The sequence below is a fragment of the Tinamus guttatus genome, unplaced genomic scaffold, assembly GCF_059628265.1.
Source record: "Tinamus guttatus ecotype Peru unplaced genomic scaffold, ASM5962826v1 Tinamus_guttatus_pri_ptg000925l, whole genome shotgun sequence".
NCBI lineage: Eukaryota > Metazoa > Chordata > Aves > Tinamiformes > Tinamidae > Tinamus > Tinamus guttatus.
The window spans coordinates 17,097-43,016 of NW_028289459.1; the positions used below are offsets into that span (position 1 = coordinate 17,097).

Sequence of the window (25,920 nt, forward strand, 5' to 3'; positions counted from 1 at the left end):
TATGTTTTTGTGAGGCACCACGCTTCCTCTGAGCCTAATTGTACTCCGTCCCATAGTTCTCTTCCTACTCGCTCCCATGATTCAAATTTATATGCTTGGGAAGCTTCTTCTATGATTTTTCTCTTCTTACAAAATAGTAATAAATCAGTTAACTCGGTTTTCGAGACCTCAATCTTAGTTTTTTGAGCAAGCCTTACGAAGCGTTCAACAGTATCATGTTCCATTGCTGTTGCAGCAACTTCCACTCTAGATGCGCCAATTCCCATTCTGACTCACCAGGTGGTGGTCACAATCCGCTTTTCTCCAGTAAGATCCCTCGCATTCTCGCACGATCACATCGGGGTCACCAGATGTCGAGGGTCACTCGAATGTTGAGGCTCACTCCACAAATCAGAGTGAGCAGCACTTTAATATGAAGGTGGTTTAACTTGTGGCGAGTGCCGAAGCCTTCTCCACAAGCTGGAGTGAACAACACCTCCACACAAAGTGAGGTCAACTCCACTCTGCTGTTGTCTGCAGCAGAGCTTTATACCGGTGCAGGTGGGCATGCGCTAGGGAGCGGCATTCTCATTGGCCAGCTACAGATTCCCAGCTGGTTAGTGCTCCTCCAGGTGCTTGTTTGCTAGGCGTCGGTCCAGTTCCCCACAAACTCCAGTTTCTTATGTATTCTTACTAAGGCCCCAACAAGTAAGTGTTTCCTTTGAGGTACAGTTCATTCTTTCTATCTTTCCTGAGCTCTTGGGGTGGTAGATACACCTCAATTTCCAGGTGATTTCCAAGGCTTTTGCTACTAACTGTGTAGTAAACCAAACCGAGGAATTATTCCTTGCATGAGCTTTTTCGCAGTTATAGCGGCGGTTTCTGCTTTTGTTGGGTAAGTCTCCAGCCATCCCGAGTATGTGCCCACGAATACCAGTAGATACGTATATCCTAATTTTCTGGGTTCTATCTCGGTAAAGTCTAGTTCCCAGTAAACCCCCGGTGCGTCCCCCACTTCTTTAGTCCCCTGGTTTGGTGAGGATATTTTTGGGTTCACTTGAGCACATGTAGCACATCGGGCAGAGATCCTCTCCAACTTCTGACATAGACCTGACATCCAGAGGTGAGGTCATACCAACTCACGTGCCTTTTTAGGGGAGAGGTGCATGCTGGAGTGGAAGTCTCGTAGCCAGGTTTCTGCCATCTGTTTGGATAAACACAGTATTCCTCCTGGCAGCTACCACCATCCTCCATCTCCCTCTTCCCCTTGATGGTCCTTTATATAAATCTTTCTCAGCTTCAGTATATTTGGGGGGGTATTTCAGCCACTGGGTTTGAGGCATTAATGTTAATATTTGTAGTGGCCCCACTGGCTGTTGAGCCACCTGTTTTGCTTCTCTATCGGCTAGAGCGTTGCCCTGTATCTGGGGACTATTTCCCTTTTGGTGTGCTGGCCAATGGATAATGGCTACTGCTCAGGGGGCCCACACAGCTTCCAGTAGGGCTGAGATCTCTTCTTTATTTTTTATGCCTTTTCCTTCTGATGTTAATAGTCCCCTTTCTTTGTATATCTGCCCATGCACATGGGCAGTGGCAAAGACATACCAGCTATCACTATAGATGTTTACCACCTTTCCTCTTGCCCATCGTAGTGCTCGTGTCAGAGCAATGAGTTCAGCTCTTTGTGCCGAACTGCCACGCGGCAATGATTTGGGGCCATATTACTCGGCCTTCTTGTGTCCCCACTGTGGGCCCTGCATATCGGACTCTGTCTTTTATGTAACTGCTGCCATCCGTCCGGTGGCACCCTGTACCCTAGTTGTCTCTTGGGACAGGAAGCCTAATGGTTCTTTAAGTTACTGAGTGTGACGCTCAGGTGCCAATAACGAATGGCACAGGTTGCCTCCGAACCTTCAAAGTTACCCTGGGCTCTTGGGGCTGTCAGAGCCCCGGCCGCGTCAGTCATTTTATTTTTTCATAAATAGAATATCTCGCGAGTTTGGTGGCACATTTTGGTAAGGACACTCATTTTTCCAATGTCCTTTCTTTTTACAAATCGCGCACTGATCTCGGTCAAGAATGGATCGTCTGGGTGGTTCCCCATATTATCCTTCCTTTCCCTTCCTTGGGGAAGCTTCCTATCTATAGGACAATGGGGTGGAGTGGCTTGTAAAGCTGCCGCTGTTGCTATCATTGCCTTGGTGGTTTGTCGCAGTCGTGGCGGCCAAAAACACAAACAACTGGGGTAGATGCAACGCAAACTACGCTTTATTGTTTTTTAGGTACATTATTTATACCGAACTCTCCTCATCATGGCTGCTGCTTATTGGTGAGGGCTACAAAGGACAGTAGCTAGTAACAGATTTATGATTGGATGATTCTTAGCTTGGCCAGTTTTGGCTCCGTGGCCAAACCTCCTTAAACTTGTTAATAACTGTCTGCGGTCTCCGTGTGAACTCCCTATCTCATAGATACACTCTAATCTTTTCAAGGTTAACATTCTCTGCTAAGGGAGCCAGGGATTTCACAGACCAGCTGCAATCCCTGACAATTCCCCCTTTTTGTATTTGTGCTACAAAAATGGCACTAACGGTTTACTGCAGGGCCCTTTGCAGCAGACCGATCAAACAAGGTACCATTAATAACACAATTACAATAATTACCAAAATCAGCAAACCTGTTTTCATTAGAGATGGTAACCACCCAGACAAACCCCAGTTGCCAAACAACTTATTTAACTACTTCCATCCATCATCCACTTGCAACTTGCATACTCCGTCAGTTAGACCAACTGTAGTCTTTACCCTCACCCCAAGTCTGGATCTCTGGTCTCATTGATCCACTGTCAACATATTAGGCAGCAGTTGAAGCCCTTGTATTCTGCTCGCGCAGATACCCGCCACCAATCGGCTTCTCTGTTGGAACTCCCACCAGACACGTAGAAAAGGGATTTCGAGGATCGCTGGTAGCCAGGCATACGGTGCTTTGATTGATTGATGGTGTTGGCTAAGGTTACCCAGATGTTGCTGCCAGTTCTTCAGGGAGGGGCTGGACGCCAATCTCCTCCTCCATAACCTCCGAGGATGAGGAGGGCAGCGACTGCAACGCAGGTCGCACACACTGTGCTGGAACCCATCGCGGTCCACTTTCTGTGGAGGCACAAGCATATCCCCTTTCCCAAGTTATGAGCTCATGTGGCCCAGACCATTGGCCAGTAACCAGATCACGAACTTGCACCGGTACCCACTGTGGTACCTTTTCTGTTGTAGTCAAAGAGGAAAAATGCGAAGAAATGGGTGATAGAGTAGAGTTGTTAGGGAAGGAAAGAAAGTTAAGCACGTATACAGCTTTATCTAGTCTTGCCTGTGGGGACTCCCCCTGCATTCCCCCTTTTTGTTTTTGCACGAGGCGCTTCAGAGTGCCATGTAAACGTTCAACAATGGCTTGGCCTGTAGGGGAATGGGGAATCCCAGTCATGTGGTGAACACCCCATTGATTTAGAAAACTCTGCACCTTTTTGGAAACATAGGCAGGACCATTGTCAGTTTTAATGTTTGAGGAATACCGAGAGTTGCAAAGGCACGTTGAAAATGGTGAATTACGTGTAAAGATTTCTCCCCTGCTTGGGCTGTAGCACAAGCAGCGTGGGAAAATGTATCAACAGAAACATGGACAAACCGAAGCCGCCCAAATTCAGAGATATGGGTGACATCCATTCGCCACAATTGTAACGCTTGTAGGCCTCTCGGGTTAACTCCATAGAAAACAGGTGTCTGCTGTCCTTGACAATCAGGGCAGGCAGCAACTATAGATCGTGCCGCGGATTGCGTCAAGCCAAATTGTCGACTCAGCGCCGAGCTGCCCTGGTGAAAAAAGCGATGAGATAATAAAGCCTGCTGGTGTTTGTTAGGGAGCGGACCCAAGGCCACAGCAGACACAAGGGCATCAGCCCTAGCATTACCCTCAGCAAAGAAGCCAGGTAATGCAGTATGACTGCGAATATGTAGTACAAAATAGGGTTCGGTTCTCTGTTGTATTGCAGACCATAGTTCTAAGAGTACTGCAAACAATGGACGTTGGTCAATAAAAGACAGAACTGTCTTGTCTAGCCGTGCAACTAGTTTGGCAACATAAGCAGACTCCGTAACAATATTCACAGGTTGGAGAAACATTTGAAAAGCTACGGCCATAGCTCGCAGCTCCACTATTTGAGGTGATCCTTCTTGTAAGATTACCTTGTCATGCCATTCTTGGTTGTCGTACCATACCACAGCAGCTTTACCAGTGTTGCAGATAGTTAGGGAACGGCGGCCGGAAGATATCGTGCTGTACGGAAAGATAGGGCCCCTAATAGCCAATAGCGTTTAGTTTATGATGTAAGCAGACGGATGTGACGTTGTAAACCTAGCTATATAACACCTTGTTACCCATCAATAAACGCCATTTGCTGTCCACCTCATTGGTGTCAGTGAGCTCATGATCCGAGCGGCTTGGGGGTGGTCGCCGTACCGTCCCTGAACCAGGTCGCTGCACCGTTTGAACTGCAACAAGTGGTGCCGAAACCCAGGAAGTCATCGCCTGGACGGGTGAACGGCGGCCGGAGCAAGTGGACCAACCTGGTGGAGAGGACGCTACCAGAGCAACAAGGAGGATGGAAGCCCTCGTGAAGGTCGTATCGCAATTACATAAGCATTGGGGGATTGATTGTAAGCCAAAAGATTTTACTCTCGCAGTTGCGAGGCTTTTAAAAATTAAGGTTATAGACCAGCCGGTGGATATTCTGAAGTCCCTGAAGCGTGTCCCTGAAGTGTGGGACAAATGTACTAAGGCGTTAGCTGAGGAGATGATGTCTTCAGGTTGTGGGAAAAACCTTAAGGCTTGGGGAAAAGTTGTATAAGCCTTGCAGAAAGCTAGAAAAGAGCAGGAGACCTGGGTGGCAATAAGGGACTGTTTGTTAGCCACCCCGAAAATGGGAGTCGGGGCAGCCACACAGACTTTGCACCCCCCAGATGATGGCAATTCTGCTGAGCCTAAAGGTCAGCAAGAGGGTGACCTGAACATCCCCGAACCCCGTCCCGCTTACAGAGGAGCAGAAACAGACGAAATCTGTTTGGAGCGAGCTAGCCGAGGAAGCTAGGAACATTAAAAAGAAGTCAGAGCATGGTGACGTCTGGGCCAGGCCACCACCCTATGCCCCTCAAAATGGCGCCGAGCCGCAAGGGGTAGGGCGGGGCGAGGGTGCCCCCGGCGCGAGTGAGGCGCCGAGAACCAATGGGAGTGACCGGACAGGTGAGGGACGCGCGAGTGAGGCACTGAGAACCAATGAGCCTGACCGGACAGCTGAGGGAGGCCCGAGGGAGGGGCCGGGAGCAAGCCCGAGGGAGGGGCGGAGAGCAGGCCAGAGGGAGGGGCCGAGAGAAGGCCCGAGTGAGGGGCCGAGAACTAATCAGGGAAGCCCGAGTGAGGGGCCGAGAAGAAGCCCGAGTGAGGGGCCGAGAACCGATCAGAGCGGCCATTTCAAAAAACGCCGGAGCCCAACGAAAAAGTACCGGAGCCCGGAAGTGACCAGTCAGTCGAGTTCCGACTCCGGATCAGACACTAGTCAGGACGAGTGGCTCACAACTGATTCAAACTTAAGGAAGGAGAAAAAGAAGGTAAACATCCGAATTAAAGAAAAACCGGCGGGGGCAGACATGATTAAGCATGTTGCAAAGGAAGAGCATCTGACCCCAATTCAGGTGGCTGTTACCTTCAAAATAAAACTAATGAAAATTGTGAGTTTCTGTTCACAGGACTGGATCATCAGACACCCCCGTAACCCGTACGCCCCGGTGACAAGCGTCCCGCCCGAGCCTGTGAGTTCCACGCTGACCGAATCCAGAAAACAACAAAACAGCCTCCGCAAGAGGGGGCCGCGATGCCTTTGCGTTATCTTAATTTTGCAGCTTGTCACTATAGGACAGGTAGAGTCACACCAGCCCTTTAAATGGGGTACTTGAACAGATCGAACAATCTCGAGCAATTAGTACAAAAATAACTACAGGGCCACCAGTTTTCAGTGCCACGCCTTGCCAACTAGCACCCATTGAACCCTGTTCCAAACGAAACTGGTACGAAAATTTGTTCACCGGTTCGCCGTGGTTAACCACCCTGATATCCACCTTGATAGGGCCGATCACAATGATCATGATGACGCTAATCTTTGGACCCTGTATATTGAATAAGCTCATGCCGTTTGTCAAGAATCGGCTAGAGAAGGTTAACATCATGTTAGTAGAACACCGACAACTGCTTTAAGAATATATCCACTCAGTATTACCCCCAAGTTATCCCAAGGTACACCCTATTCCTACACCCCGGAATTACCTGTCATCCCCTACCTTCTACGCGCCTTCTTCTTTGTGCCTTATGTTTTATGTCAAGTTTATGATATATAATTTTAAGATTGGTATAACTATAAGAATAGAATAAGATAGTAATAAGAATAAGTAAGAATAAGATAGTTGTATTTTAGCTAGTTTTGTTATGCATAGGGAGGGGGGAAATTGTTGCAGATAGTTAGGGAACGGCGGCCGGAAGATATCGTGCTGTACGGAAAGATAGGGCCCCTAATAGCCAATAGCGTTTAGTTTATGATGTAAGCAGACGAATGTGACGTTGTAAACCTAGCTATATAACACCTTGTTACCCATCAATAAACGCCATTTGTCGTCCACCACATTGGTGTCAGCGAGCTCATGATCCGAGCGGCTTGGGGGTGGTCGCCGTGCTGTCCCTGAACCAGGTCGCTGCACCATTTGAACTGCAACATATCAGTCTTTCCAGATCCATCTGTAAAGACAGTGAGTCCATCAACTGGCCCCATTTGGCTCAAGTGCTTTTGACCAACCGTAATTTCCTGAAAAAACTTAATAAGCGGATGTGAGGGCAAATGATAAGAGATCTGCCCATGAAAATCAGCCATAGCTGCTTGAACTTCATATTTGTTGGCTAAGCACCATTCAAAATACCACGTTTGTATTGGGACAACAGTGCGATACGGATCCCTTCCTGTCAGTTCCACACATCTTTTACGAGCCTTCATAATAAGGTCTGCTAGAAGTTCAAACAATCCTGGTGCAGTCTTTCGAGGTCGAAAAGGTAAAAACAGCCATTCCAGAATATGTGAAGGATCTGTCCATTCAGGGTTCCATTGCACCAAGGCACCAAAAGGAGTTGTCCAATCAATGAGGACAAACAACTGAACTATCTGTAATGGGTCAATGCGGGATACAAATTTAGTTTGTAATAACGACTCCACCTGTTGGATTGTTTGAACTGCTGCAGGACTCAAAGTCCTAGGTTCAGAAGGATTAACAGAATGCTGGAGCAGTTCCAATAAGGGCTGCAGCAGGGAATTTGTGAGACCAAGATAAGGTCTAATCCAATTCAACGACCCCATCAATTTTTGGACATCAGTAAGTGTTTGAATGTTAACACTAAGTTTGATGGGTTGGGGCGTCACACGTCGGGCAGTGACTCTAAGCCCTAAATATTTCCAGGGCTCAGTCTTTTGCACCTTCTCTGGTGCTATAACCAAGCCAAAATGCTGTAAGGATTGTCTAGCTACTTTTTCTAGATCGTTCAGCTGCTCCCTTTTCTGGGCTGCAAGCAAAATGTCATCCATGTAATGGTAACAGTAACAGTCTGGAAATCGCTCCCAAACAGGAGATAAAGCTTGAGCAACAAACCATTGGCAAATTGTTGGCGAATTTTTCATACCTTGAGGTAACACCTTCCATTGATATCTTTTGGCTGGCTCAGAATGGTTTATAGGTAATACAGTAAAAGCAAATTTTTCCCTATCCTCGGGTGCTAATGGAATGGTAAAGAAACAGTCCTTCAGGTCTAGTACCACAATATCCCAGTCCATAGGGATCATTGAGGGTGCAGGAAGGCCGGGCTGTAAAGCTCCCATGGTGGCCATGGCAGCATTTACCTGTCGTAGGTCATGTAAAAGTCGCCATTTGCCAGATTTCTTCTTAATTACAAATACAGGGGTATTCCAAGGACTGTGAGAGGGTTCAATGTGCCCAGTCACAAGCTGTTCTGACACCAATTCTTGCAGGGCTTGCAACTTTTCCTCTGCTAGGGGCCGCTGATCCACCCACACAGGCCTGTCAGTTAACCAGGTTAAAGCAAGTGTGGGTCGACGAACACCCTGCAACACAGTGGCCCCCGTCAAAAATCCGTCGTAATCCTAACGCCCCATTGTCCTAAACAATCTCTTCCCCACAAGTTCAGGGGTGCAGAGGTTATGTATGGTTTGATGGTTGCTATTTGCCCTTCAGGATTGGTGATCAGCACAGGTACAAGAGACATGCCCCTCTGAGTGGATCCCCCCAGCTCTACTACACCCATCCCAGTGTTCACAATGGGCCAAGACGACGGCCAGGAATGTTGAGAGATAATAGTTACATCAGCCCCAGTGTCCAACAAACCCGTAATCTTCAACGCTGATGGTGAATAGCCTTTGTTGGAGACGGTACACGTCATTTGTGGCCTCTGCGCTGATACAGTTTGCGACCAGAAAACTTGAGGTGGACCTGTAGAACCAAAGCCTCCTTCTCATCGTTCCTTAAGTTCTGTGTGAGGAACACAACTCAAAAAAGGCACAAGTTGAGCAACACGGGTACCTTTGGGAATGGTTACTGGGGGGATAGGGAGTAGACATCCTAGCACAAATTTGCCCAGTATAATCCGAATCAATAACACCTACATGAACAATTAATCCACTTAAAATACTGCTAGACCGTCCAATTAATAATGCACTGAGTCCTTGACCTATAGGCCCCTTTGCATCCAGAGGCACTTTAACAATATCCGTAGTTGACAGAGTTACTGTGTCGGCGGTGGATACATCCATGCCTGCTGATCCACGGGTTTTCCCTGTGAGACGGTCGCAGAGGGATAAGCCATCGGAGGTGCTCTCATGCATGGAATCGCTGTGTGAGGTACTTGTGTCCCCGCGCGCCTCCTTGCACTTGCTTCCTCGTTTCCCGTCAAAGAATAGCCATTAATATGGAATTTAGATCGACAATGTCTGGCAAAATGCCCTATCTTACCACATCGATTACAAGTATTGTCCACAGGCTTGGCAAAATGCCTTGCCGCTTTGCCTTTTCGCTTAGCAGCTGCACTCTGAAACGGGCAAGCAGCCTTGATATGCCCCTCCTGACCGCACCCAAAGCACTTGGGATTGGGACGAAGAGCTGCAGCTAGAGCAGTCATTTTATGCGTTATTGTTCCCACTCTTGAGCAAGCTGTTACCATATCAGGAATAGCTGGGTTCCCTGGCATTGCTTCAATTATTTTCTGACAATCTTCATCAGCATTATCTTTAGCTAGCTGAGTGCACAGTCTCTCTCTCAAATCATCATCCTCTACTTGTTTTTCTAATGATGTAGCAATCCGTTCAACAAATTGTAAGAATGGCTCTTTAACCCCTTGCTTGATTGTTGTATATCTAGGACGGGGCGAGGCCAGCTCCATAGTTCGTGTCAGAGCTGACATACCTAAATGTTGTGCCTGTGCAAGAATACTAGGGTCCCATTGAGCCTGAAGATCAGGGTTAGCAAAAAGACCCGTTCCCATCAAAGCGTCAACCCCAACTCCCTGCCGTGGATCTCCTTGCGGCAATCGCATGTTATCATCTAGTGCAGCCCGCTCAGCTAATCTACTCCAGTGTGCCATAAACACTTGATACTCTACAGGCTGGAACAGAATCTGAGCAAGATGGGTTATATCATACGGGGCTAAAAGATCCCCATTAATAATTCGGATCAGCTGCATTACCTCTGAAGAGTTAATACCATATTTTGATGTACATGTCTGCAGGTCTTGCACTACTTTCCAGACAATCGTGCTATGTTCATCCCTTCTTCCAGAGTTGGGGGCCGCCTTAAACACAGGAAAAGCTTCCAAACCACAGCCGACAACTTGAGTGGAGGCCTCTGAGGGGTAACCGATCTTATCTAACAAATCCCATTGCCCCATTTCGGCTGCCTTTTTTCTAACCTGATCCCAGAACTTGCCAGGCTGCCGCGGCAACACAGTCACCGTGGCGGGGAGGAGAGTCCAGGGTTCAGCTGCTAATCTCAAGGTCCGACATTGAGAACTCCCTATAGTCTCTTTCACAGAAGGACGAACAGCAGAAACCGCCTCCTCATCCAAGGAGTCTTGGGGGAGGGGGGGTGGGAAACGTTTTTTACTGTGGATTTCTTCATCATTTTCCTTCTTCCCCTCTCCACGAGGAGCAGAGGGAAGCACAGGTTTATTTAAAGCCTTCCACTCGGCCAACTGTTGTGCAGGTGTCTTATAGAGGGGGGGGCAAAAACTCACTGGGAGATTTCCCCCGTCGCCGCATCTTAACCAGCTCATCAGGCGAGGGGTACTTACGACTCAAGTTGGTTTCATGTTTCAAGGACCCAGAGGTGCCCGTGGAGCACTGCAAAGCGTCCATTTGCTCCGTAACAGACTCTATAGGAGAAGGATGTTTCTCCTGGTTCTCTCTGTCTTCACCCAATAGAAGGGTACTTTCTGGCATCACAGGAATGCTCTCCTGGTTGTGCTCCGCTGCCCAATCCTCCAAAGTGTCCTGCAGCAGTCGCCAAGTAGTAGGTAAACCCTCTACCTCTTTAGAGCCTCTAGAAAGGGCATCCCACAGCTTATCACCTTCTGCCAAGCGCTCACACTAAATGCAACAGCTGAAGTGGCTTCAAACCCCTGTCCTCGGCACCAGAGCAACAGGTGGCATAACTCATAGTCAGTAACTTTAATACCTCTCTGAGCAAGTAAGGTCTTCCACGTAGATAAAACTAGGGCTTCCTGCTTTGTCAGGTTTTGCCCCATATCTGTGTATTTCCGCTCTCTGCAGCGCACCTTCGAGAGGTGTCAGTCCCGTTCGCACCTTCGAGAGGTGTCAATCCCGTTCCCGGCAGCTCACCTTCACAAGGAGTCAAATCACAGGTCCGGACCACGCAGCTTCCCTGCTGCTCTCAAGTTCCGCCGGGCTCCGCCACCACCGCCAGGCAGTCCACTTCTTATTATCACGTCGGGGTCACCAGTTGTCGCAGTCGTGGCGGCCAAAAACACAAACAAGTGGGGTAGATGCAACGCAAACTACGCTTTATTGTTTTTTAGGTACATTATTTATACCGAGCTCTCCTCGTCGTGGCTGCTGCTTATTGGTGAGGGCTACAAAGGACAGTAGCTAGTAACAGATTTATGATTGGATGATTCTTAGCTTGGCCAGTTTCTGCTCCGTGGCCAAACCTCCTTAAACTTGTTAATAACTGTCTGCTGTCTCTGTGTGAACTCCCTATCTCATAGATACACTCTAATCTTTTCAAGGTTAACATTCTCTGCTAAGGGAGCCAGGGATTTCACAGACCAGCTGCAATCCCTGACAGTGTTTTTTTTTTTATTTATTTTATTTTTTTTTCCTTTTTCCAAGGCATCCTCGGGTGTATCCCGACTGTCAAATACTTTCTGAGCAATTTCTACTAGTTCGGTTCTAGTTTTTCCTGCAAACCCATCTTGTTTTTGTATCTTTTTTTTTTTCTGGGGCTGATTGAGACACAAAGGCCAGATTTATAGCTTTTTGGTTTGCAGGGTCCTCTGCATCAATAGGGGTATAAATTCGATATGCCTCTAGCAGGCGTTCCAAGAATGCACTTGGGGATTCAGAGGATCCCTGTTTAACTTCTGCTACTTTTGACTAATTCGTAGGTTTTCTGCCTGGTAGGGCAGTTTTTTTGAAACCCTTGTATCAGAAACTGCTGATACAACTCAGAGGACCTTCACCCATCCACTGTATGGTAATCCCACTCCGGCCATTGGAGGGGCATACGTTCGTCTTGAACGTTTCTACGACCATGTTCGGTCAGGTCTTCTATACCTGGTATCAATTCTCTAGCTCCTCTTAATATTCTCTCCCTCTCTTGCAATGTAAATAGAGCATGGAGGAGCTGCTGACAATCATCCCATGTGGGTTGATAACTATACATTACAAATTTAAGAAGGGATATCATGCTCCCACAATCTTGTGAGAAGGGAGGGTTTTGTTGCTCCCAGTTATACAGGTCTGTGGTGGAGAAGGGTGCGCTCCCACTTCCTCCAGGGACCTGCCTTAGCGGTAAAACTGATACCATGGAGCTGGTGGAGTCAGGAGAGATGGCTTCACCAGTTCCCACCAGGCCATAAGTTTGACCCCTTCTGGTGTGGGTGGGGATAACGGGTCATCCTGGGCAGGACCACCATGTTGATCTGGCACCACAGAGGGGCTTTGTGCTTCCTGGGGGCTATAGGGTGGTAAAATTGGATTTTCGGGTAGCTCCTGGAGGACAGGGAATTTTGGCACGGATGGCGCAGATGGAATGGGGGGCTTCTCTCCCCCCATTCTCATTGCTAGTACTTTGTGCCCGTTTCCACATTTTACCATACACATTTGTAGCCAAATGGGGGGTTCTTTTAGGATATCATTCCACGGAACGATATAAAGAATCTGATCGGGGTGGCCAGGATCCCCCATAACGATAAAAAGTACTCTTTGGACTATGGAGCCCCTCTGGAGGCCAACCCACTCCAAAAGTTAGCCATTCACTTTTACAAAAAATTTTCAATTTATCTGCCTTAATATTAAACCCATAATTTAGGAGGGTCCATCTCCTAAAATTTTGAAAATATGACAAAAAAACAATCAAGGGGTCCTTCGGGAACAGAACTCGATTGTCCCATTCTGTCTGGATCAAAACAAATTTAGAACACAATACAAATGATACAAATAACAATTAGCACAACAACTGACACAAATAACAATGACCACGATACTACTTGCGGAACGTTCCAACCTATTCCAACCTTTTACCCAGGGCAACGCAGTGGCATCCCACACGTGCCAGTGGCGGGGAGTTATTGTCTCGTCAGACCTTCCATAGTCCACCACACCAGAAATCGGGGCACCCCTTAACCTCCTGAATCGTACGATCCCTTACCTCGAGGTTTTTCGAGATCCGGGGACCTGGAACGTCATCAGGTAGCGCTCCCCCTGGACCTCGGAGTTCCCTTAAGCTTGCGAGGTGCTGTCCGGTCACCAAGGGAAGGCGGAATCCGGGGACCTGGAACATCATCAGGTAGCGCTCCCCCTGGAAGCGTTCCCCCGGCGAAGTCGAGCGGCCCTTCCCAACCAGGGAGGGCCTGGCAATTACTGAGATCGCGGACGAGCCCCCATAATGTTAGTCCGTAATCTCAATAATCACCCGCACACTTAGCCTGGGGGGTTGAAAAGCAAGCTTTTATTAGTCGGCCGGTGGCGGACCTCTTACAGTTTGCCTGAGATGCGCGCCGTCTTAGGAAAAAGTTCGTGTTTTTATAGACAGCTGCAACTCCTGCATACGTTGTTTGCAGTTACCAGTTCTTCACGGCTGATATCTTATCTCATGGTTGCAGCATGAGCAGGGTGGCTCAGCATGAGTGGCAAGCTATGTTCACAGAAGCAGATAGCTGTCGACGCGGGGGTCTCGGCTTGATCAATGTGATCAAGCAGTGCCAGTTTATTCAGGGTTCCAATCGCGCTTATATGCAAGATTTCCCCGTACACGCGAGCGCTTCTTTACAATGATTGGTCAAGACCCCACGTCCATGCGACTAACTATACAGTGTGATAGGCTAACTAACAGAGGCTAACTAACAGTGCCCACTGTCCTCACATTTAACGACCGTCCCCCTCTACCTGTTTGTCTTCAATTCTTTGACTCCTTATCTGATTGCTCCTTATCTTTTATTCAACAGTCTTTTCATCCTTTAAGCTATGTCCGGTACTCTGGTGCTCCTCTGGCACCCATCTGCCCTTTTGTCTAGGCCCAACACCTATCTGCCCTTTTATCTAGGTTTGGCACCTGTCTGGCTTGCTCACAGCATGACCACTGGCCTTCAGGAATCCCACAATTTCCCCTTCTTGTTTTTGAGCAAGCCAGGATTCTTGATGGTTCACCCAAAATATGTCTTTGATCGCCTTGTCTACCGTCTGTCTCAGACACTTAATCAGGCAGGGAACGACCACCAAAATGCACAAGATTAGTAGAATCATCAAACCCATTTTGATCAGTGATTGTAGCCAGTCAAACCTTCTTTACAGCATTCTCAATCATATTGGATACACATTTCAATAAGCAAGGCACAACTAGTAGAATGCAACATAGGATCAACAACACCATCCCAACACTTAATACCTAACACCGGTGCATCGAGTTGATCTGCTGTTCCGCAAAGCCAACAACACTTGATTTGGTTATAATTAACAATCTGCCTAAAAAGCATAACATATCCATTAGTGCTAAAAGCAGCATTAACCCCTATAATAGTGTTAAAAGCAATACTACCTCCTAAAAGCTACAATATACAGCTAATAACAACAATAACAACTCTTCTTCCTCCCATGTTTTCCTTCTGCAGGCTCACATTTTCCATAGCTAGTGTACCAGTTGCTTGCCTGCTACATCTGATCTAGGCGAGTTTGCTTCCAGCCAAGGTCTCACCCATTTCGCTGGCACCCATCTGGTTCCAGTATCTATAAATCAAAAAATTTTAAACATACACTGCTTTTGCCAATCTTTCTGCAGCAGGCATAATTCCGAATTCTCCCCCTCTTTTTTTCTTTTTTTTTTTTTTTGGTAGCCAGTATTTCAGCGTTTAGTTCTCCATTCTAACTTCCTGTGCTGAAGTATTTCCCTAGTCTCTTTCCGAGGACACAAGTCAGAGTACAGCTCCCTTTCCTCCACTGGTGGGGGTGTGGTGGGGGGGGGGATGCCGTAGTCTGAGTTATTCCTGGCTTTCCCGCTTTCAAATTCTGCACTTTCTTGTTGTGCTTATTCAGCCCTCTCTGCGGATACACATTACACAATAAACATCTAAAGACCACACACACAAACAGCACAAACACAGTTTCTATCGAGTGGCACGACCTCACATAGCTGTGCACTTCACTAGTGGCACGACCTCACGTAGCTGTGCACTTCACTTGTGAGTTCCACTGTTTCAATTGCCAAAGCCCATCCTTGTCGCCAATTAGGTTGTGAATGGGCCTGGGATTTGGCAATAATCACCCAAAACAATGTGGCTATGGGGAGCCTCTATTCAGGTGAAAGCACCTTAAAGAAGCCAAGTATGAATAACTACTCTTGAGGTAATACTTGTCAGCAGGATACTGAGACTGAACCTTCTCGAGTTGGCAGATTAGAGGGTTGCTGACAGGCTCCTAACTCGGCGGGCGTCCCCGCAGAGACAACGTGGCTCTCAGTGTTAGGAGTTTCACCCCTCCTCTCTCTGCACTGTCTTTTTATGCCCGGTGCATCCTGCCACGTAGGGCCAGTACGTGCCAGCAGGCAGACCGGGGGGCAGACAAACTCCGCCTTCAGTCACATAACCTTCCATCCTGGTCGCGCAGGTGTGCATACCAGTAAGTGGTCCCAGCCATCAGTCTGAGGGTCCGGCCTTCCTCATCTTCCTCCCTCTCGGGTGTTTGACCTTCAAACTAGTTTAGAGGATGTTTGCAGTTCCCGGGTAGGCAAACATCTTCTTTCTCAAGATCCCATTATGACTCTACAGATCATACAAATTTCCTCCTTTCAACCATACCTCGTGTCAGCATCATTATACAAAGGACACAACACATAATACAGACAAACATAGCAAACAGAAATAATAGCACTAATAACGGTTTCTGCCCTTACTTAACGCATTACAATTCTCCAACCCCCACTTTAAAAGACAGATCAAATCCCCCTGCACCTCCCCCCTGGCTGTTGTCAAGCCCTCAGCAACGTAAGTTTCCTTGATCTCATTCGCCTTTTCTTCCCTGGCCCCCTTCTCTAATTTTTCAAGGCGATTCAACAAGTCCTGGACCCAGCCGGGCTGTTCCTCAGGCTCGACAGGGGGTCCGGAAGTGGGGGCACAGATGGTGCAGGTGCAGGCCGGGGGGTTTTGGCGATGGATCTCCAAACACCAACAGTTTTCGGTGGGGTGGTGGTCCCGGTCCTGAAGTGCTCACAGAGGCTTTTACAGGTACACTGCTCGTAGCTTCGGGAGACTCACGATCCGTCGGTGGCCCTGTGATGTCCTTTGGGCGATGGGGGGACTCAGAACTCCCCTGCTTTCGCGGCTTGTCGGATGGTAACACTGGGCCCATGAACACCTCCTGAGAGGAGGTAGCCGCTTTCGTCAGACCTCTCTCTGAACTTGGTGACGTGGTAGCCACAAGCATCGCCGTTGCAGCAGCGCATTCGGCCTTCATTTCCTTTAATACCTGTCGTACCAACCGCCACCCAGTGGCTAATTTGACAGCATCTTTTGACCCCTTACTCACTTCTTCCCACAACTCTGACTCGATCCAGTCCCATGTGGGCATCTCAAATAGTTTCTCGAGTAAGGCCTTATCATATCTTAGTCCTCTCGTAGAAAGGATATGTTGGAGGAGCTTAACCACTGCTTCTTTCTCAGAACTTAGTGTGGACCCCATCTCCTCCCCAGCCGCTCAACTGTCCTGGGTGAGATTCCAAATTCGTCTTTACACCGGCGATTTTCCAGGTGCTGGGGCAGCACCTGTTTCGGCTGGATCCTCCCGCACCCTCGGATACCGCCGCTGGTAAGCGCTCCTGGAAGCCTTCGGCGCGAGGGTCCCTGTTCGGGCGCCACTTTGTCAACGCGGGGGGCTCGGACACCGCTCACCCGATCAATGTGATCAAGCAGTGCCAGTTTATTCAGGGTTCCAATCGCGCTTATATGCAAGATTTCCCCGTACACGCGAGCGCTTCTTTACAATGATTGGTCAAGACCCCACGTCCATGCGACTAACTATACAGTGTGATAGGCTAACTAACAGAGGCTAACTAACAGTGCCCACTGTCCTCACATTTAACGACCGTCCCCCTCTACCTGTTTGTCTTCAATTCTTTGACTCCTTATCTGATTGCTCCTTATCTTTTATTCAACAGTCTTTTCATCCTTTAAGCTATGTCCGGTACTCTGGTGCTCCTCTGGCACCCATCTGCCCTTTTGTCTAGGCCCAACACCTATCTGCCCTTTTATCTAGGTTTGGCACCTGTCTGGCTTGCTCACAGCATGACCACTGGCCTTCAGGAATCCCACAGATAGCGAAAAGCAAGAGCACGGTGACTCAGCATAATTAGCAAGCTATGTTCACAGAAGCAAATAGCGAAATTAGGTACCTAGTCACCTCAACTTTATTAACTTCTTATATGGCCCCTCTTTGCACAGGGTCCTACATTTTCTAGTCCAGGAAATCTGTTTGTAACCTGTCTAGTAGGACAGCCCGTTGATGATTGGCATATTTTGTTTATTGTTAGCATGTCTGCTTTGTTTCTTATTGTGTGTTTAACGATTGATTGATCATTTAATTGTCATGGCTGTTCAACCAAAAACAAATAAAGAAGGGTGAGATGTGGAGGCTCCTTCAAAGACAATAGTACCTTGTTAGCAGATAGCTAACCGCAAGGATGTCAGTCTTCTCAGCAGATGGGGGACAGAGCTGAAAAAGGAGGACTGCAGAACACCTCCCCCTGCCCCGTGTGAGGAATGTCTTGTCAGAAGAAAAGAAACAAAGCCAGGACAACCGGGCAGGTGGCCAGATGCTGATTGTTTGTAAGCTTTGCAACACTTGTGTTAAGAAAGTATAAAAAGAGTGAGCGGAATGCTCAAGTTTATGTATTCATCAATAAGGGGATTTCTCCACAGTTTGGCTGAAGAGCAGGACAAAGGGAGGGGAGACTGAGTGGAGCCATGAGCCAGTGGGACAAAAAGAGCCATCTGCAACGAAATGGGGGCCTTTACAAAGGAGGGAAATAAGAGAATTCCCCCACATTCTTCAGCAAGGGAGACAAAGGAGTTGCTGAGCTCAGGTGAGAACAGATGGCGGGAGGCCGGAGTTCAGTGTAGGTGGGCCGGGAAGGCTGTAACTTCTGAGTACCTTGGCCAACGGGGAAAAGGAGAAGGCGTCCCTGGGTCAGGAAATTAGGATAAAAGCGGCGACTGCGTCTCCCAGCAACTTGAGAGACCCCATAGGGATATGCCTGGGGGACTCTCCCTTTATTTGAATAAAGTTTTAGGACTCCTCTGTCCCTTTTTTGGACATTCAGTTCTTGACAGCAAGATTTTCCGCACAAGAGGTTGATTTGAAAATAAAATTGTCTCACTCTGCACCCCAGACTGAGTCCGTTTCTTCACAAGGTGCAACATTTATTTATACATTTAAACATCATTGATGTAGTGAGCATATATGAGCCACAATTTATTTTTTTCCTGTTAAGTTCTCTAAACCAGGGAAGGCATCCTGTCTGCAAACACTTCCAGATTCCAAATGTTTCTCAGTGCACCAGCAGAGATGAGGCTGTTTATGACTTCCATCAAGCCATTAAAATGTCTTGTAATAAAAGACTAGCAGTAGATACAAAGATGTGAAGTTATTTACAGCTGGTTCCAGAAATGTCTGAAATAATTATTGATAAAATATTTTTATATGGCAAGTTATTTAGTCTGCCTTTACTGTTATTGAAGCTGACAAATGGATTTGATAAAAAATAATCAAGGCTACTGAATCCTTCCACAATTAACACTTTGCTGGTCACAGTAGTGTCCCTTTGATAACCTGTGTGCTTTTTTTTTTCCTTCCCTACTTTCTCCTTTCACAGTGAAGTTTTAGATATAAGAGAGGGTTATTATGAGTGCTTTTCATTGCTCAGTGTTGTTCCTCTGTAATCACAAGTCTATCAAATCATAACATTTAAAGTCAACAGATGTATGTATCTGCATCCGTCAGAGTTGATTTTTTGGTTGAGTTGTATGCTTGGAGCAGACTAGGAGCACATGCATTCAATTCCTTTTGGAAAGTGTTTATCAAAAGCATGAGTACGTCTGAATTACAACATAGGCTTTCATTGTAGTTGGTGTGTTGCAGAGATATGTATCTTACAGAAGGAGAAGTGAAAAAGGCCACAAAAATGTGCATATTGGTAAAAACTGAAGAGTAAATCAAATCTGAAGTGTTCACTCTTTATACTACTTTTTTCTGTTAATGTCATTCTCAGTTTATCCTTCAGAGTTTTTTAGTCTGTTTTGTTTTTTTCATTACAGTGACAGAGTGGATATTAGACAGATCCCCAAGAAGAAATACTCAAGGCTTTCAAACTATTTGACGATGACGACTCTGGTAAAATAAGTCTGAGAAACCTGCGCAGGGTTGTAAGAGAACTTGGTGAAAATATGACTGATGAAGAATTGAGGGCTATGATTGAAGAATTTGATAAGGATGGAGATGGAGAAAGTAAGTGTTAAGAGTTAAAATACAATACAATGTGTTCTTAATTTTCTCCCCATTTTAAATGGGAGTCTTAGTCTGAAAATGACTGAAATCTGCAGCATTATCCTCTTTGGTTTTCTTCTAAATGTTTTTGGATCAATCTTGATTTAGCTGTCAAACAATGGAGCTTGTTACTTCTTGTTGCTAGTCCCAGAAATATATTTTGGAGTCTAAAAATCTACTTGTGCTCTCTGCCCTTAAATTCACTAGTGACTCCCATTCAGCCTGCTGCTATTGAAAGTGGTAAAAGTGTAGCTCAAGCAAGTGAATTGGTACTTGGGCAATTCAATTGATTTCTAACTACACTGCATTTTTATTTCCGTCTAAATTAAGAGGGTTAAAGGGCTAAGTTTCTCACTTCTGGGATCATGTAGTCCAGTGTTTCTCAAGTGCTAATATGCTGTTGCTGTGGTTTCTGTATGTTACTGAGGTGGGCAGTATTAAGCTAGTAAACCATGCTGGACTTACCTTGGGCCCATGCAGGATCACTTTAGATGGATTTTGGACGTGCTTTTGGAGGTAAGAGTGGTTAAAAAGCAAACTAAACAAAAACATGTGTTTATGCTAGAAAACTTAATGCTTGTATTGCCTTGGGGTGGTGCTGCTCCCCTGTGTTGTTCCTGTGATGGGTTTTATTGCACACTTCTGGCTTTCCAGCTAAACCAGTCAGCTGTATTGTTCATAGGTCTCTGTAAAAGAAAGTAATTTTGGAATATTTATGTCTTGGAGGTCTGTTTTTAGAAACTCCAGGACATAGGTTCTTGTAGCTTTTGTCTTTAGTGAATCTGTCTATAGGAAACACAATCTAGTGTTAGGTCTCAAATTTTGACATAGAGCGAGAAAGAAGGCTTCACTGAAATAACATTCTCCTTTAACTCTCTAGAGTCAAAGTCAATATTTACTTCATATTAAATGGGATGATAGTTACTTATTTCATGATCATGTATGTCATAGCCTTGAGGGAATCTGAAACTAGGAAAGACAGGCACGTGAAACTAGGGAAGACTGATATGCACAACGAACTCATAAGCAAAGTTGCAAATACATAGTAAGTCTGAGAAGATTACCTGAGTAATTGGGAATTGTCACTAAATTTCTCTTTATAATTGTTTGAATGTTAAAAAACAGGTTAATCATTGTAACATGGTATTTCCATTCTACTTTGCTCTATTATTGAACAAAGATGTCAAGATATTTTGGGGAGGATGTTTGGCTTTATGGCTCTCAACTTTCTTTGGCTTCTAGTTTTGGTATGTGTGCAGTACTGGAACTGGCTATGCTATATTTCTGAAACAGTCTATAGAATATATATCAAAAAGAATTAGGTATGCTTACAGTATTTACACCAACCAAATTCTTTTTTTTTTTTCTCATTTGTTTTTGTTTCTTATTAAGCAGGTAGCTGATAGTCTCAATGGGCTACTTTGGGAAGGAAGAATATTTTTCTTTACATTCTGTATTTTTCAGTAGTCATCGTGTAACTAGGCAACACCTGAGAGAACCTCCACCTTAATCAATTTTTTCCTATGTACTGGAAAAATTAAAAGGCCTTAATACTTCATGGAAATGCCTTTCATACCTCTTACACAGAGGTGTTTTACTATGAATGTGTTCTTTCCCTGATCTCAAGGTAGAAGAAATCAATTCAAAACAGATAAGTACGCAGTTTGACTAGCAGCATTTTAAAATTGTTCTGTAAGTTGAAAATGCAGGTCAGGAATAAAAAAAAAGTCAAGTAGTAAAGATTATTCATTCTATCTCTTTGATAATACCCAAAATATGATTCTTCTGAGTTTGATGGGACATCCTCAGGTGCTGGAAAGTACAATATAACAAACTGAACTTCTGTGCAGAAAGAGAAGTGCAGTATACTCTGAATAGCAGGCCTGATTGCTTCATATTATAATGAAAGCGATATATTATTAATTATAACTTTTAGATGCAAAAATATTTGCTTACTGTAATCAAAATACATGAGTGATATATTGTATTTTTTCATGCATTCTGGTGCTTAATGTTCTGCTTTGAGGCTTATGGCTGAAAAAAGGAATGCAATACTCTTGCATTTTATCCCATTCTGTGTTTAAAATGTGCCTTCTGGTCAGTAATATCCTGGGGTGGTAACGCAGAGATGGCCAGAATGCTGTGACATTCGTTTGGTTCTTCATATTACACTGACACATGGAGAGCACAATGCACAGGCAGGTTGTGGACACAGGAGGACATTGTCGTGGCCATTGGGACTCCTGGAGGACTCTGATTACCGCACAGCAGCCTCGCCTTGAGGATTGTGTGAGGAGAAATGTATAAAATCATTTAAGGATTTTTGGGATTCTGAGAAGGAGGAAAGAAGCTGTAATTGTTTACTGACTATGAGAGTAGTTAAACACTGGAACCTGGGAGGTATTCAGAGCTTTACTAACAAGAGCCTGGGCAATCTGATTTAGTTGACCCTGTTGAGCAAGGCATTGGCTATGATCTGAGGATTATTGGGTTCAATAACTTGAAAAGTATTTAAAATCTCAGAAATAACATATTTTTTAGCATGGAGTAATGCATTTGATGACTTCCAATAGGCTTAGCATATTCACAGACATCAGTTGTACAAACGTATGATTAAAGGAAATGCAAAACTTACTCTGCTAAATACTAATGAAGATACATATTTACTTTGATTGTAGATATGGGAAATTAAGAATCATACGTGATTCAGTAAAGTCTAGTGAATGGTGACTTCAAAAGAAACAGTAAAGGAGAATTTCTGTAAAATGTAGAAACATAGTCTTAACTCAACCTAGCAATTAGTTCCTCTTCCCTGAAACCTTACTACTTGAGGTCTAGCATTGACACATTATTACCAATTTTATATTAACAATTTCAGGTGGCTTATGAAGCTGGGCAGTAGCATATGTACAGTTTTCTGTAAGTATAATGGCATAAAGCTGTTAATACTATTGTCTCCTGTCATGGTCTTGGTGTACTGACCGTGTGTGTGTGTCTATATATAAAACCAGGGGTAACTATATGCATTTTTTTACTCTTCTAGATTAAGATGTATTCCTTAATTTTTAAGGATTAATATTATACATGTGTTTTGGGCCAGGGGAGGGAATACAATCTCCCAAATAGCTTTCATTACACCTATTTCACTTATGAATCACACAGAACAATTAGGCCACAAGTCTGGTTGTAGTGTCAGTCATCTGACCTAGACAAGTAAGTAATATCACTGCTAAAGGAAAGTAATGTTTTATCTTTTAATTCTTAGTGGCTTTGCCAGGTATTTGACTTAATTACATTTTAGGGAGTAGCTAGATTTTTTTTTCTTTTGGTTACTTAGGGATCTTGCCAGATATGTGTGTGGCTACATGTAATTTATTTTCCTGCAATCAAAATGATTTTCATCTGAATTTATGATTATTGTGGCTACTGAAAAGCTACCTTGGACTTCAAAATATATGCTTTGTTGACACGGGGGTATATTGGAGATGGAAATTTCTGTGATCTGTAGAGTCATAAAAATCTCCTGTGAGAAGAAGAGGTCAGACCTTGGGAAGGAAGATGTTTGCCTGCCTAGGCTGAGCGATAAGGAGCAGGGATACAGCTGCTCAGCCCGGTTCACAGGCAGCTCCCCCTGGAAACCTGTTGAAGCCGGCCGCTCAGCTGGGCTTGTAGCCAACTTAACCGCAGATGTCCTCCAAACTAGCTTTGGAGGTCAAACATCCGGATAGGAGGAAGAAGAGGAGGAAGGCAGGACCCTCGAATTGAGGGCTGGGACCCCCGACTGGCATGCGCGCCTGCGCACCCAGTGGGGAGAGTTGCACAACTCGAGGCCCAGTTTGTCCGCCCTCCGGCCTGCCTCCTGGGTCGTACTGACCCTACGTGCCAGGATGCACCGGGCATAAAAGTGGACAGTGTGGAGAGAGCGGGGGAGAGAAGAAACTCCTGACTCTGAGGCCTACGCTGTCTCCGTGGGAGCCGGTCAGCAACTCTCTCTCTCTGGTCTGCAAGCTCGAGAGGATCTTTGGGTCCAGATCAGCAGGTATAACCTCGTGAGTAGTTATCCATACTTGTCTGATTTTATGTGCTTTCACCTGAATAAATACTCGATGTAGTCACCTCATTCTGGCTGATTATTGCCGAATCCCGAGCCCATCCGGAACAGGGGGTCTCGGACACCACGGACACAATCAATGTGATCAAGCAGTGCCAGTTTATTCAGGGTTCCAATCGCGCTTATATGCAAGGCTTCCCCGAACACGTGAGCACTTCTTTACAATGATTAGTTAAGACCCCGCGTCTACGCATCTAACTATACAGTGTGATAGGCTAACTAGCAGTGTCCACGTGTCCTTACATTTAACGACCGTCCCCCTCTTCCTGTTTGTCTCAACTCTTTGACTCCTTATCTGATTCTCGGCTGAATTCCTTATCTTTTAGTCAGCAGTCTTTTCATCCTTTTCAGCTAGGTCTGGTGCCCTGGCACCCGTCTGGTGCCTATCTGCCCTTTCAGCTAGGTCTGGTGCCTATCTGCCCATTCATCTAGGTCTGGCTTGCTCACAGCATGACCACTGGCCTTCAGAAATCCCACAATTCCCCCTTCTTGTTTTTGAGTGAGCCAGGATTCTTGATGGTTCACCCAAAATATGTCTTTGATCGCCTTGTCCACCGTCTGTCTCAGACACTTAATCAGGCAGGGAACGACAACCAAAATGCACAAGAAGATTAGTAGAATCATCAAAGCCGTTTTGATCAGTGATTGTAGCCAACCCACAATGCCCCAACCTTTGAACCAGTTGTACAGCCATGACAGACCCTCATCCTCTGTAACTTTATGCAAAATCCTTGCGTGATCCCAAATGTCTTGGACATCCGTAAGTATTTTGCCGGACTGATCAATATAGCTGCAACATGTTTCATTTATCAGGGTACATACTCCTCCAGCCTGTGCGGTTAGGATATCAAGGGCCCTTCGGTTTTGTAAGACTATTTTTCTCAGGGAATCCACCTCTGTTCGCAATCCAAGAATTGCTTCTGCTGTTCTGTTAGCGATGATTTCCATTTCACCTGAAATATTTAGAATCGCCCTCTCTAATTGAACAATACCAAGGGTTGGCAAAAGTGCCCTAACAAAATTTGGTATTGTATCTTATTAGAGGATTATTAATCTCTCATTTGGTTCTAGACTTTCCCCAAAGGCCCCGTCCATTTTCCTGTGTTCCAGTCTCTCAACATCACCTTACACAGACCTGACTTTATTTCTGTCAGGGCTCCCTTTAGCTCAGTCCCGTGTTTGACCATCAGAGGGACTAGGCTGTCCTGGGGTAATCTCAAAAATTTTAAAACATATACTACTTTTGCCAATCTCTCTGCAGGCATAATTCCCAATTCTCCCCCTTTTTGTTTTTTGTAGCTGGCATTTCAGCGTTTGGTTCATACGTTCCACTATGTCATGGTCCTCAGGATGCAAGAATATGGTGAAAAAACAATCTTTTAAATCGATTATTAAGATGTCCCAATCATTTTGGAAGCTTCTCTATTTCCATTTCTATTTATCTTTGCATAGCTTCAATTTGGTTTCCTCCCCAGAAATTGTTTGGGATTTTCATATACTGAGGAGGCCTCCGCTCCAGTAGCAATTGAGGCTTTTACAATTTGTAAGGACTGTTGCAGGTCCTTCCGTGCCAGTCGCGCTGGAGCTTGTCCGTCATATTCTTGTTTCCCATGCTGAAGTATTTCCCTAGTCTCTTTCCAAGGATACAAGTCAGAGTACGGCTCCCAGTCCTCCACTGGTGGGGGGGATGCCATAGTCTGAGTTATTCCTGGCTTTCCCCCTTTCAACTTCTGCACTTTCTTGTGCTTATTCAGCCCTCTCTGCTGATATATATTACACAATAAAGATCTACAGACCACAGACACAAACAGCACAAACACAGTTTCTATCCAGTGGCACAACCTCACGTAGCTGTGCACTCCACTAGTAAGTTCCACTGTCTCAATTGCCAAAGCCCATCCTCGTCGCCAATTAGGTTGCGAATGGGCTTGGGATTTGGCAAAAATCACACAAAACAAGGTGGCTACCACGAGCCTCTCTCTATTCAGGTGAAAGCACATTAAAGAAGCAAAGTATGAATAATTACTCTTGAGGTAACACTTGTCAGCAGGATACTGAGACTGAACATTCTCTCGAGTTGGCAGATTAGAGGGTTGCTGACAGGCTCCTAACTCGGCGGGCGTCCCCGCGGAGACAACGTAGGCCTCAGTGTTAGGAGTCTCGCCCCCTCCTCTCTCTGCACTGTCTGTTTAAGCCCGGTGCATCCTGCCACGTAGGGCCAGTACATGCCAGCAGGCAGACCGGGGGGAGGGTGGACAAACTCCACCTTCAGTCACATAACCTTCCCTCCTGGGTGCACAAGTGCACATACCAGTAAGTGGTCCCAGCCGTCAGTCTGAGGGTCCTGCCTTCCTCATCTTCCTCCCTCTCGGGTGTTTGACCTTCAAACTAGTTTAGAGGATGTTTGCAGTTCCCG

The 25,920-nt window shown here is 45.8% G+C and overlaps 1 pseudogene across 1 annotated transcript in view; it reads left to right on the forward strand.

The window, feature by feature from the left end:
- The window catches only part of LOC148591173 (centrin-3-like), a 47,720-nt pseudogene that overhangs the window by 16,840 nt on the left and 4,960 nt on the right, over positions 1-25,920 (forward strand). Inside the window, exon 4 of the transcript XR_015914107.1 lies at positions 19,165-19,354. The product of XR_015914107.1 is annotated as a centrin-3-like (transcript). The remainder of the gene's footprint in view (positions 1-19,164; positions 19,355-25,920) is intronic.